The 11,292-nt window shown below is 33.2% G+C and overlaps 1 long non-coding RNA gene across 1 annotated transcript; it reads left to right on the top strand.

Moving 5' to 3' along the window:
- Positions 1-1,170: 1,170 nt before the first annotated feature.
- Positions 1,171-7,483, top strand: LOC140982384 (uncharacterized). The gene is made up of 4 exons (XR_012176250.1): positions 1,171-2,369; positions 2,443-2,670; positions 6,806-7,168; positions 7,272-7,483. It is a non-coding gene; the product is annotated as an uncharacterized lncRNA (long non-coding RNA).
- Positions 7,484-11,292: the final 3,809 nt, after the last annotated feature.

Genomic DNA, 11,292 nt, shown 5'->3' with positions numbered 1-11,292 from the left:
TATATATATATAGACACAGAAGAAGAGGAAGAAGATGTTGATTCGGAGGAGGAACCCTTAAGTGGGAAACCCTCAGGCAGGAACAAGAAAGCACTGTTCCATTAGAAAAAGGAACACAGCCTGGGTTTTGCCTTTTTATAGGCAAATTGCCTTTTTATAGGCAAAAAACCACCAAAGGCTCCACCAATTATGGAATAATTGTGGGGCCTTCTAAGGATTTGGGAACTCATTATCATCGTATCATGACATTAGCTTTGAGATTATACTATATGGGTGTGTTTGGTTGATATGATTAAATAAAGATAGATGAATAATCACATACTTATCTAATGTTTGGTTAAGTTTTTAAGATATATTAATAATTATTTTGATCCGGTTTAAAACCTAATTTTATGATTAATTATATGATTATTAATCTAACAAATTAAGTGAGATAAGTTATCAACACACCACAAATTACATTTTTATCCTCTTATCTATTATGACAATAAATATTTATTAAAAATCTAATTTATTGTGTTTAATGATTACCGTAATATTTTCAAATATATTTTTAATAAATTTATTTAAATTAATTTTAATAAACATAAATTATAATTGTAAATATTTAATTATCTATTTAATTATTTAAAGAATATTTATAATTATTTAAAAAACAATAATATTATAATATCATTAAACTTTATTTAACATTAAAATTTATATTCAAAATATTACTACTATTTTGATTATTAATTATAAATATTTAATTATCTATCCAATTATTTTAAATATATATATTTAATTAGCATTTGGGGTATTTTGGTTATTACAATAAAATTTACAAAATTAATCCATTATTTTAAAATCATATTATTAATCCATATCTCTCATTTTTTTAATCACTCTAAGGGTGTGTTTGGTTGGCTAGATTAAACAATGATAGATTAATTATCAAATACTTATCCAATATTTGGTTAAAATTTTAAGATGTATTAATAATCATGTTGACCCGATTTAAGATTTAATTTTTTTGATAATTAATTGATTATTAATCTAACAAATAATGTGGGATACACTATCACAACTAAGTAAATTCCATTTTTCTCCCCTTATTTCTTATTTCAAAACCCTCGTCACTTCACGACATCAAAGCGGCGGTTGAATCTCATTCTACAGGTAACTCTCTCTATCGATTCTTCAACATCATAAAAAATCTGTTGATGACTTGAAATAGTTTTAAACCATTTTCTGAATTTGGAGTCCAAAGGTATCTTTCTCCTTACATCTTTGTGTTTATATGTTTTCGAATTTGTAAATTAATGTACGATCTTTTGTTGTTTAGTGATTTCGATTGTGGCAAATCTGTTGGATTTAAATTGATTATTGGGATCTGGGTTTTCTTCTGTATATTCAGTAATTGGAATATTGTTATTGGAAATAGGCTGCCTGAATTTTCACAATATTTTTTGTTCATTTATCGGGAAACAAGCCCCCTGGAATGGTGCCAAGATTTACTATAAACAATTCATTACAAAGATAGATATTATTTCTTTTTTAGCACTACCTTTGCGCTGAGTCACTGTTTTGGTTAGACCTTTCAAACTTTTTTGAAAATCCTATGAATCATTAACCGGAATTTCCAATATCATGACTTTGAAGAGTGTTTTTAGTCATATATATTTATTGAAACTTTAGTCTGAATTTCTGTGTTTTGTGCAGTTTTTTCTTTTGTATTCGTGCTTCCCTATTCAGTAGGGCAGCACCTCCTCTAGTATGCTTTTCCAATTTTGTTATTTGAATAAGGATATAAACTATGACCAATATTTTTTTAAATTTTTTTGTCATACAGTCAACGACATTGTCATGGATACCTCAGAAAATGAAGTTGCCCTTTATTATGCGCTGGATGAATTCATTACGGACTGCATGATATTTTTAACTATGCTTATGCTTGTGTAAAATGATATTGTAAAACGAGGTAATCGAAGAATTCGTAGAAGGACAATCAGGTATAACATGGGTGAGCGAATACCAGTACAAATTTCTCATTGACGCAGAATTGTTGAATTTGGAGATGTACAATGCATAGTTAACTTAAGAATGTCAAGAGATGCGTTTGCTCGACTTTGTTACTTGTTAGAAAACGTAGGGGGCTTGCTCATTCTAGGTATTCAAGGATTGATGAGAAGGTGGCGATGTTTTTATCAATTTTAGCTCACCACAAGAAGAACCGCATAATTGGACATGATTATATTAGATCGGGATACACGATTAGCAAACATTTTCATGATGTACTGAGATGTGTACTTAGACTTCATCCAATTCTTATTTCACCTCCTTCACCCATAACCGAAGATTGCTCAAGTGAGAAGTGGAAATTTTTCAAGGTAATATTTTATTATCTATTTAAATTTGTCAATAAAATATATTTTTATCACTATATTTCTTTTATATGAATAGGGTTGCTTGGGTGCACACTTGATGGTACGTACATTGGTGTCCAAGTACCAAATTTGGATAAGCCAAAATATAGAAATAGAAAAGGTGAAACAGCAGTGAATGTTTTAGGAGTATGTGATCGCGACATGAAATTTACTTATGTTTTAACCGGTTGGGAAGGTTCTGCAGCTAATAGTAGAGTTTTGTGTGATGCTATTAGTCGTCCTAATGGTTTGAAGGTTCCTAGAGGTACTTTTTAATAGATATCAGATGCTAAAATGATAAATTTATATTTCTTAGTTATTTTCTTCTTTTTACAGGTTGTTATTATCTATGTTGTAAAGGCCCGTATTTCGTATTTGTAAATTTACGGAATTTTTTTTTTTTCTCTTTAAATAAATAACATGCATCAATCATAAAATAGACTGATAAAAAGATTTAATGTTTAAACTAACAACAGAAGTAATTATTGTTTTCAAAACCACAACTTAAAAATAATTCATCAAAGTAAAAACTGAGTTTGAACATAAATAGTAAATGATAAGAAAATGAGGTCCTCGGGTTCCTACTACTGCTGACCCAAACTAGCTCACTGGTCCCCGCCCTCGGTCTCGACCTCATCAGTACCTATAACAATCAAGTATAGTGAGTCTAAAGACTCAACATGCATATATCGTGAATAACAAGTAAATATATCATAAAATCGCATGCAACGTAAAAATATCGTATCGTAAAGCGTAAGGTAAAAATCGTGTCGTGAATAATTATGAATACGTGCATATCTGAAAAATCGTACGTAAAAGAGTTTCTCGATAGAGCCCTGTCATAAATTATCATATCTTAATTTTTTTTCTGTAGAGATAATGTTTCTACGCAAGTGTCCCGTAACATAACATGAACGTAACCGCCTGATCAGACTAAACCACAGTATACTAGGCGGTAGAGATCGTCACAGCCCTTGGACTGGATATCCGTACCCATACATAATCATAAACCAATCGTAAGTCACCGGGTAAAGCAATCCCATAAACGTAAGGTGGCCACAAGACATATCGCATATATCTGAAAAATAAACATTTTATATTTTATGCACGTAATATAATTATAACCCTGTTTATACCGAATGAGTTGGATCGTTCCCAGGCTCGCTGCGACCTACTTCTAACATGAGACACATGTAAATATTTTTATCTTGAGAACAACTTCGTAACCGAACAAAAAACGAGACAACCGCGACCAACAAACAAATTATCCAACCACGACTCCGTACCAACCTGAACCAACATCGAACCATCATTTAGTCATGATCAAAATGCACCTAACATACTGAAATAATAGTCATAATAACTGAAATGCACGAAAATGGTGAATGGAGGCCTAAATCGTAAAACGCTCTTTCGAGAGTCATTTTGGCACATTGCACCGTAAATTCTCGTACGACTTCTAAACTTAACCAAATCACGAACGGTTAAAAACATGGCCTTCCTAACTCATTGAAGTACTGTCCAGTCCAAGGCCATAGGCTAAAATCCAACCAAGAACTCGCACGATACCTCTGAACTACAGCAAAGCTGCTGTCCAAAGCCGTGACAGCAGCCGTGCTTTCCTTTGCGTGGTTTGTGAAACCAAGGCCATTGGGGCTCGAACCACTGACCAGAGTCTCTTCCCAACATCCTAAGGTGTGGCTTGAACCATGGCTAAGGGCCCTAGCCCAACCACAATCCAAGCAACTACCTAAGACAACCCAATGCTCCCACCCGAGAACCATGCTGCGCGCGTGGGGTGTATCGCATTTACTTGCTGTCTTGGTCATTCCAATGGCCATGTGATCAACCATGGCTTGATCTAGACATCATGAGGTATTGTGTGAACCATAAGTAAAGGGCTAGAAGCCAACCAAGATCCACCTAAACACCACAAATTCGAACCAACTCACACAAAAAAATCAGAAAACTTAAACCGAAGAGGCACTTGTGTTGTTTGTTTACAATTTCGATGGGACCATGAACCAAGCTTTGAAAGGCCATCTTGGTCACGTCCTAGACATGCTAAGGAAGGGTTCTAACCATGGCTACAGTCCTTAGAACAGCCATGGTTCGAACACACACCTTAGACAACCCAAAACACAGAAATCGAGCCTCGACTTGCAACTATGGGAAAGTTGTTGTCAAGTCTTGATTCCTGAGTGGATGGCCTTGAACCAATGAACTATCACCTTCCTAACACACTCTATAACATGTCTAGATGCAGCCTTGAGCGCCTCGAACCGAGCCAATCCCTGAAATCACAGACACAACAAAAACCATGAAGCATAAAGGAAGTGGCCGAGACTTTCGAAAATTCTGTGCAGGTTTTTGTAAAAAAATTGCTGCCATGTTTCGGTTTTTGCTCCATGAATCATGAACAAATATGGTTTAAAAGTGTACATATGACTTGGATGAAGAGAAAAGAAACGTATAAACATTCCTGGAAATTTGTTTTGAATATAACAAACAACACGTCGACACGGCGCGGCGGAGACGAAGTTTCTTTCTTACTTTTCTCTCTTATTTTTCTTGTTGCTTCTCACAATTTTTGCTGTGGTTTTGCTTCTGAATTTTAAAATGAGGGGGGTGGGGGAAAAGCTAGACAATGAAGGGGAAGGTTACCAAGATGAATAATGAATCGAGCAATGCATTAAGGAGGAAGTTTCATATGAGGGGTTGAATGGAATTAGGAAATGTATCTTTCCCCTTTCTAGTTGCACGAGATGGAGGGAATTAGCATTCTCGATTAGTGGGTTGGAGGGGAGGGGGGGGGGGGAATTAAGTGAATCATGGTGCTAGTAATAATCACTAATTGATGAGGGAAGATTATTATTCCATAAAAGCCAATGAGAGGTGATATGAATGGGGAGTTTTCAAATTTAGGGGGTGGCCGAAATTTTGCTATAAACATGGAGGTAAAATATTGCTTAATTAATGAATTTTAACTATTTAAAGTTTTAAACACTTATTATGTATTTTAGTGAAATAATAAATTTAATTTAGGCTAGTAATTTTTCTTGCATGCATGGCTAAGTCTTAAAATAAATTACTAACATGTTAAGTTACAATTTCTTAAATAGAATCGGCCTAGATTAATTTATCCCAATTGATTAAACATTTTAATTTAGGGTTTTAGTTAAATATTGGACATGAGAGAATTAATTAATAGCTTAAGTCCAATTAATTAAATAAAATCTTAAAACATTCCCTATCATTAAAATAAATTATTCCTTGGTTTAAATTAAATTTAAGAATATTTTCTTATTATAAATTTTATCTCAATACTCCAACTCCAGTCCGGCCTCGCTTATTTAACCGAAAAGATAAAACTACACTTCTGCGTAAAATAAATGATCATGACTTAACCAAAATGAATTTAAACCCTCATTCATAAAAAATCATTTTAATTTAAATAATAGTAATTATGCATGACTTATACGTAATCTGATTTATCGGGCTCTACATATGTGACTGTGGATATGCAAATGCTGAGGGTTTTTTGGCACCATATAGAAAAGTCCGTTATCATTTGAATGAATGGGGACAAAGATCAATGGCACCACAAAATTATAGAGAGTTTTTTAATTTTAAGCATGCTTCAAACTTGTAATGTTATAGAAAGAGCTTTTGGGTTATTGAAAAATCGATGGACAGTCTAAGCCCTTCATTTTATGGTATCAAGACTCATAATCAAATGATCATGGCATGCATTTTACTTCACAACTTTATACGAGGTGAGATGGCCATGGATCCGCTAGAAGATGAATTTGAAGAAACAATGGAAAATGATGAAGCAGGACCTGAGGAAACGATCGATAATGTTGAATCTTCGACATACTAGGATAATTGGAGGGAAAATTTAGCAATGACAATGTACAACCAATCATTAGGATTTCCTTGAATATTATGAGTTGTTAGACAACTCCATGTTTAAGAAGTTTATAAGTTACTAGTTTCTTCATGCTTCTCGAGTTTATAACTTGAAATTGAATTGTATCTTTGACACTTGTTGGATAGTTTCATCATATAGACGCTGTGAATTTCTACTGCTTGTTAGGGTTTTATTTTTCAAATTGGTGCTGTTATAATTATGGGCTGGCATGGTTATGTTGGATCTTTGATGGTGTTTCTGTATCTGCTGTGATTTTATTTTGAGTTTAATGTTGTCTTGGTTATAATTCTTGGCCTCAGTAGAAATTCAGTTCTCCTTTATTTGATAATTGATTCCATTAAATGCTCTTCCTTACCATGCAAATATACTTTGTAACTTTTCAGGGTTGAGTTTTGATATTTTATACATTTCTTCCTGAGAGTTAATTGTTATATTTCTCTTTCATTATTATTAATGTGGTGAACAGTTATGAAACCGTCAAGCATTCAATCTGACATTGTGAAAAGTCACAAAACAGACAAGACACGACGAATATGGTCGGTTAAAGAAGAAGAAGCATTGATCGACGCATTGAAAGTTGTTGTTAGAACTGGATGGAAATCAGAAAATGGATTTCGTAGTGGTTACTTGACTATTCTTGAAAATGAAATTCGGAAATCATTTCCAGAAACATATATACGTGGAATTCCTCATATCAACTAGAAAATCCATGTATGGAAAAAAAAACCATGGATCATTGGTTACTATGCTTACTCGAAGTGGGATAGCGTGGAATGATACCGACAAAATAATTGATGTAAAAGATATTGATTGGAATGAATACGTAAAGGTAAGTTTTTACATTGCATATATTATTTTTGTGTTATTTTAACTTCTTTACTTGTCATGAGTGTACATATCTCTTCTTTTCTTTTTTGTTTTTGGTTTTATAGGCTGATCCAAATGCAAGACTGATGAGACACCAGTCTTGGCCATTTTATCATGATTGGTGTGAAATTTTTGGAAAGGATAGAGCTACTGGTGAGCATGCACGAGGATTTTCTGACATGGTAGAGGATTTAAATGACAAGGAAAAGCAAAATGAAAATGATGTTGATATTGATAGTGACAAATTACTACATGATTCGTATGATGAAACAAAATCGATTTTATCACATATTTCCTTACTTTTCTATTAGGGGTCTCAATCGGGTCGGGTTTCGGGTCAATCCGCGAATTTTTTTCGACCCGAACCCAGCCCGAACCAGCCCGAAAACCCCCAACCCGAACACGAACCCGTCTAACCCGACTCAATAACCCGAATTTTATTTATTTTTTTTTAAAAAAAAATAAATGAAAAAAATTCGAAAATATAAAAAATTATAATAATATTTTAATTTAAATACATAATAACAAAATTTTCGATTTAAATTTGAAAGTTTAATTGTAGAAAATTAAAAGTATTTACTAAATCAAATAAACAATTGTTAAAAAAATAAAAAATAAACAAAATAAATATAAAATGATGAAAATTTATCATATAAATATACAATAAATTTTGTTCAAACATACAATATATAAAAATATAGGTAATATTTTAAAAAAAAATAAATAATTTTCGGGTCAACCCGCGACTCGTCTAACCTGGCACTAACCCGAACCCACCCAACCGAACCCGACCCGAACCCGAAAAACCCGAACCCGAACCTGATTTTTTTCGTGTTGGGTCGTGTCGGGTTGACTGGTTGTGTTGCATTTTGCCACCCCTATCTATAAGATAGAAAACTTAATTCTTTCGATTAATCATAATATTGTATAGTTTATTTATTTTGTATTATAGTTATGTAGATAAAAAAGGTCATGACTAACTTTTCAAAGATGATTTTATTTTTTGTTATCATACAAATATATTACATTTTTTTAAAAAAAGTAATGAAATGTATGGATCAAAAAAATAAAAAAGAAAAAAAATAGATGAGGGTAATCTTGTCGAATAAAAAACTAGAAGGGCCAGTGTAGTACATTTAATTAACAAACATAAAGTGTAAATATCATTTGAAAATGGATCACTTCTTTATTTTTGATAATATCGAGTGGTATTAATACATAAATAATTTTAAAAAAATTATAACCTTTGTTATGAAAATAATATGAATAAAATAAAATTTTAATTTATTTGAGGAAAAAAATTATTTATTCACTCAATCAAGTTTCACGCAATTTTTTTTTTCAAAAATACAAAAACTCTAGTGAGACCGTCTTAAAGATCAAATTTGTGAGACAAATATCTGATCCAACCCAATTCGAGTAGACCTGACCATGAAATGTATTTGTTAGGATCAGTGAGGGACAATCATTGAACTACAATAGCTCAGTTATTGAAATATCGAATACCGGAAATTAAATCGATATTGATTTTTAAACAAAGCGGAAAATACTCAGAAACATTTTGTATTCAATATTTTGATATTTATAGAACGCAAAAATGCTTCAACAATGCCCACCAAAACAACAACAATAAGTAAATGTAATAAAGTATAGATGCACAAATTTATTTATGCAAGTTCGAATGTCAAATCATTCTATGTCACCCATTCTTCCGTTGCCGAAATTAAGGATTTCACTAGAAGACTTAACAATTCACTGGTACAAACATGATCCAACCGATGTCACACTCTCGATTAGAACTCCTAGCACACTCTCGGCTCTAGTTGGAACAAAAGTGTCACAACCAATTACATATTCTTTAATTTCTTTGTGCAAATATTATCACGCAACTATTCTATCAAGCAAATATCTATTTTGTGTGGGTAATTTTTGTGTGAGAGTTTAATCCATTACAGTGGAATTTTTGAAAGGGGATCGGTTAAGGTGCCCGCTTGCGCAACAGAAGTTTCAAAATTTTAATACAAGAATTTCGAGCACCTCTATTAAGATGTGTAGCAAATACGAAAAACACAAAAATGACATTCATGGAATGTTTTAGTAAATTACCAATCAATCTTAAAATATTGATAATGGCTCTAATTTAGTTGTCAAACAACTAAGCTCTTCAATGGCAAGAAAAATCTTCAAGCTTTCAAGAGCACACCTTGCTCAAAAATTAAGCCCACCACCAACAAGAAAGATCCCCTCTAATTTTGTACTAGAAAAATTAGAGAATTTTTCTTTTGAGAAGAGAGTGCAATCTTCAACAATTGAAGAAGCAAAAATGAGAGAATATTGCTTCAAAGTTTCGGCCAGGGGGGGAGAGAGAAAAAAGGGTTGGAAGACTTTTCTTGGTGCTTGAAAAAGTGATAAAGTGCATGAACATGCCATGCATTGTTTAATGAAAAAATTGTCTCCAACCCTTCACCTCCCTTGCATGCTTTCTACTTGGGCTTTCAACAATTACAAAACACATGAAATTTTATTTAAATATCTCAAACCCATTTGAGATCATTTAAACTTTACTTGATTTTACTCAAGCCCACTACTTGAATAATTATATCCTATTGGGTTCTATAAGACCCAATATTATTTAATTAATTCAACACTTGAATTAATTTAATTATTTGGACTCTACTAGGCCCACTACTGTTTAATTAATTCAACACTTGAATTAATTTATTTTAGTCCATAATAATGTTTATGAAAAACACAATTTTCAAATCCAATATTTATTTGGTCAACTTTTAATTTAGGAACACTTCAACAAATTAAAAGTTACATTCCCCTCATAAAAATCGTACTTCTATTTTTCTTTACGCTTATAAACTCCTTTATAAGCCGTCAACACATTGAACTATTTTCCTTTCCAACGGGATCTAGAAAGTTAGCACTTGTGTGGCCCTCAATGGTTCATTTATACAACTAGCCGTGAGTTTACATCTCAATGTGATTCGGGACTAAACATGTCCTTATATGAGTATACCCCAGTTGCTCTATTCTTACTTATCAACTCCTTGATAATAAGAACGTCAGAACTCAAGTCTGATAGTACCCAACCAATCATATTAAACGCCTAGCAGCATCGCTTACATGATTCCCTAGGTATCAAATGATAGTGCCTGCAAGAACCAATCTATTATGATAAGCGTACAGTATGGTCCCTTCATCTCATATATCCCGACCGATTCGACAAATATTTGTATATCGATAGTTGTCAATGAATTGATACTATGTGTCATGTCGTAGTTTCCTCGATGGTATAATCTATGAAACCCCTTTCATAATTACCACCAACACTCTGATCAGAGATTTCATACTACATACACATAGGTTATCCATACCTGAAGGTAAGCGGTGAATCCACGACTACAATGCATCGACTCCTATATGTTTCGACAGAACACCCAACCCTGCCACCTGATGACCCCATAAGAGTCGGTAAAAATGTCAAAGTGCAATGCTAGCATATAGAGTCTCAATGTTGTCCCGGGTCATGAGGACTACTGGTGTACAACCATAAACTAGGACGTTTCCACTCCATAAGTGAGAACAACTTGGAAAGTTCTTTATAGAGGATTGTTCAGTGCACTCTATAAAGAGCATCTATCAGCATGCTCGGACATCATAATGTCCCCTACCAATGAAACATGATACTCACATCGCAGATTCCAGTCTCAAACTCGAGCGGCCTATATCCTTCTTAGCGGCGGCTGAATCGACTAAAAACTGTTTAGAATATACAGTATTCAAAATATGAGTTTCATGATACTCATCATATGAGCATCTCATATTATTTCTACTATTTGTATTTTCAAGGACTTTATTCAAGCAACTAGCATGGGTATACAGATAAAGATGTGCTAAAACAATAATTTCAAATATAATTAAAATAAAGATTGTTTATACATAGAGTTTCAATGTGAACACTTGGCTCGACGGGGACCTACTCGAACAATCTCCCACTTGCACTAGAGCCAACTACCCATATGCTTCAAACCCATCGATTCGCGATGCTTCTCGAATAATGGTCCATGTAAAGGCTTA

This window comes from Primulina huaijiensis, chromosome 8 (assembly GCF_012295235.1).
Source record: "Primulina huaijiensis isolate GDHJ02 chromosome 8, ASM1229523v2, whole genome shotgun sequence".
NCBI classification, from domain to species: Eukaryota; Viridiplantae; Streptophyta; class Magnoliopsida; order Lamiales; family Gesneriaceae; genus Primulina; species Primulina huaijiensis.
Note: the sequence above shows the minus strand (reverse complement) of the source record. Positions and strands in the feature narration are given on the sequence as shown.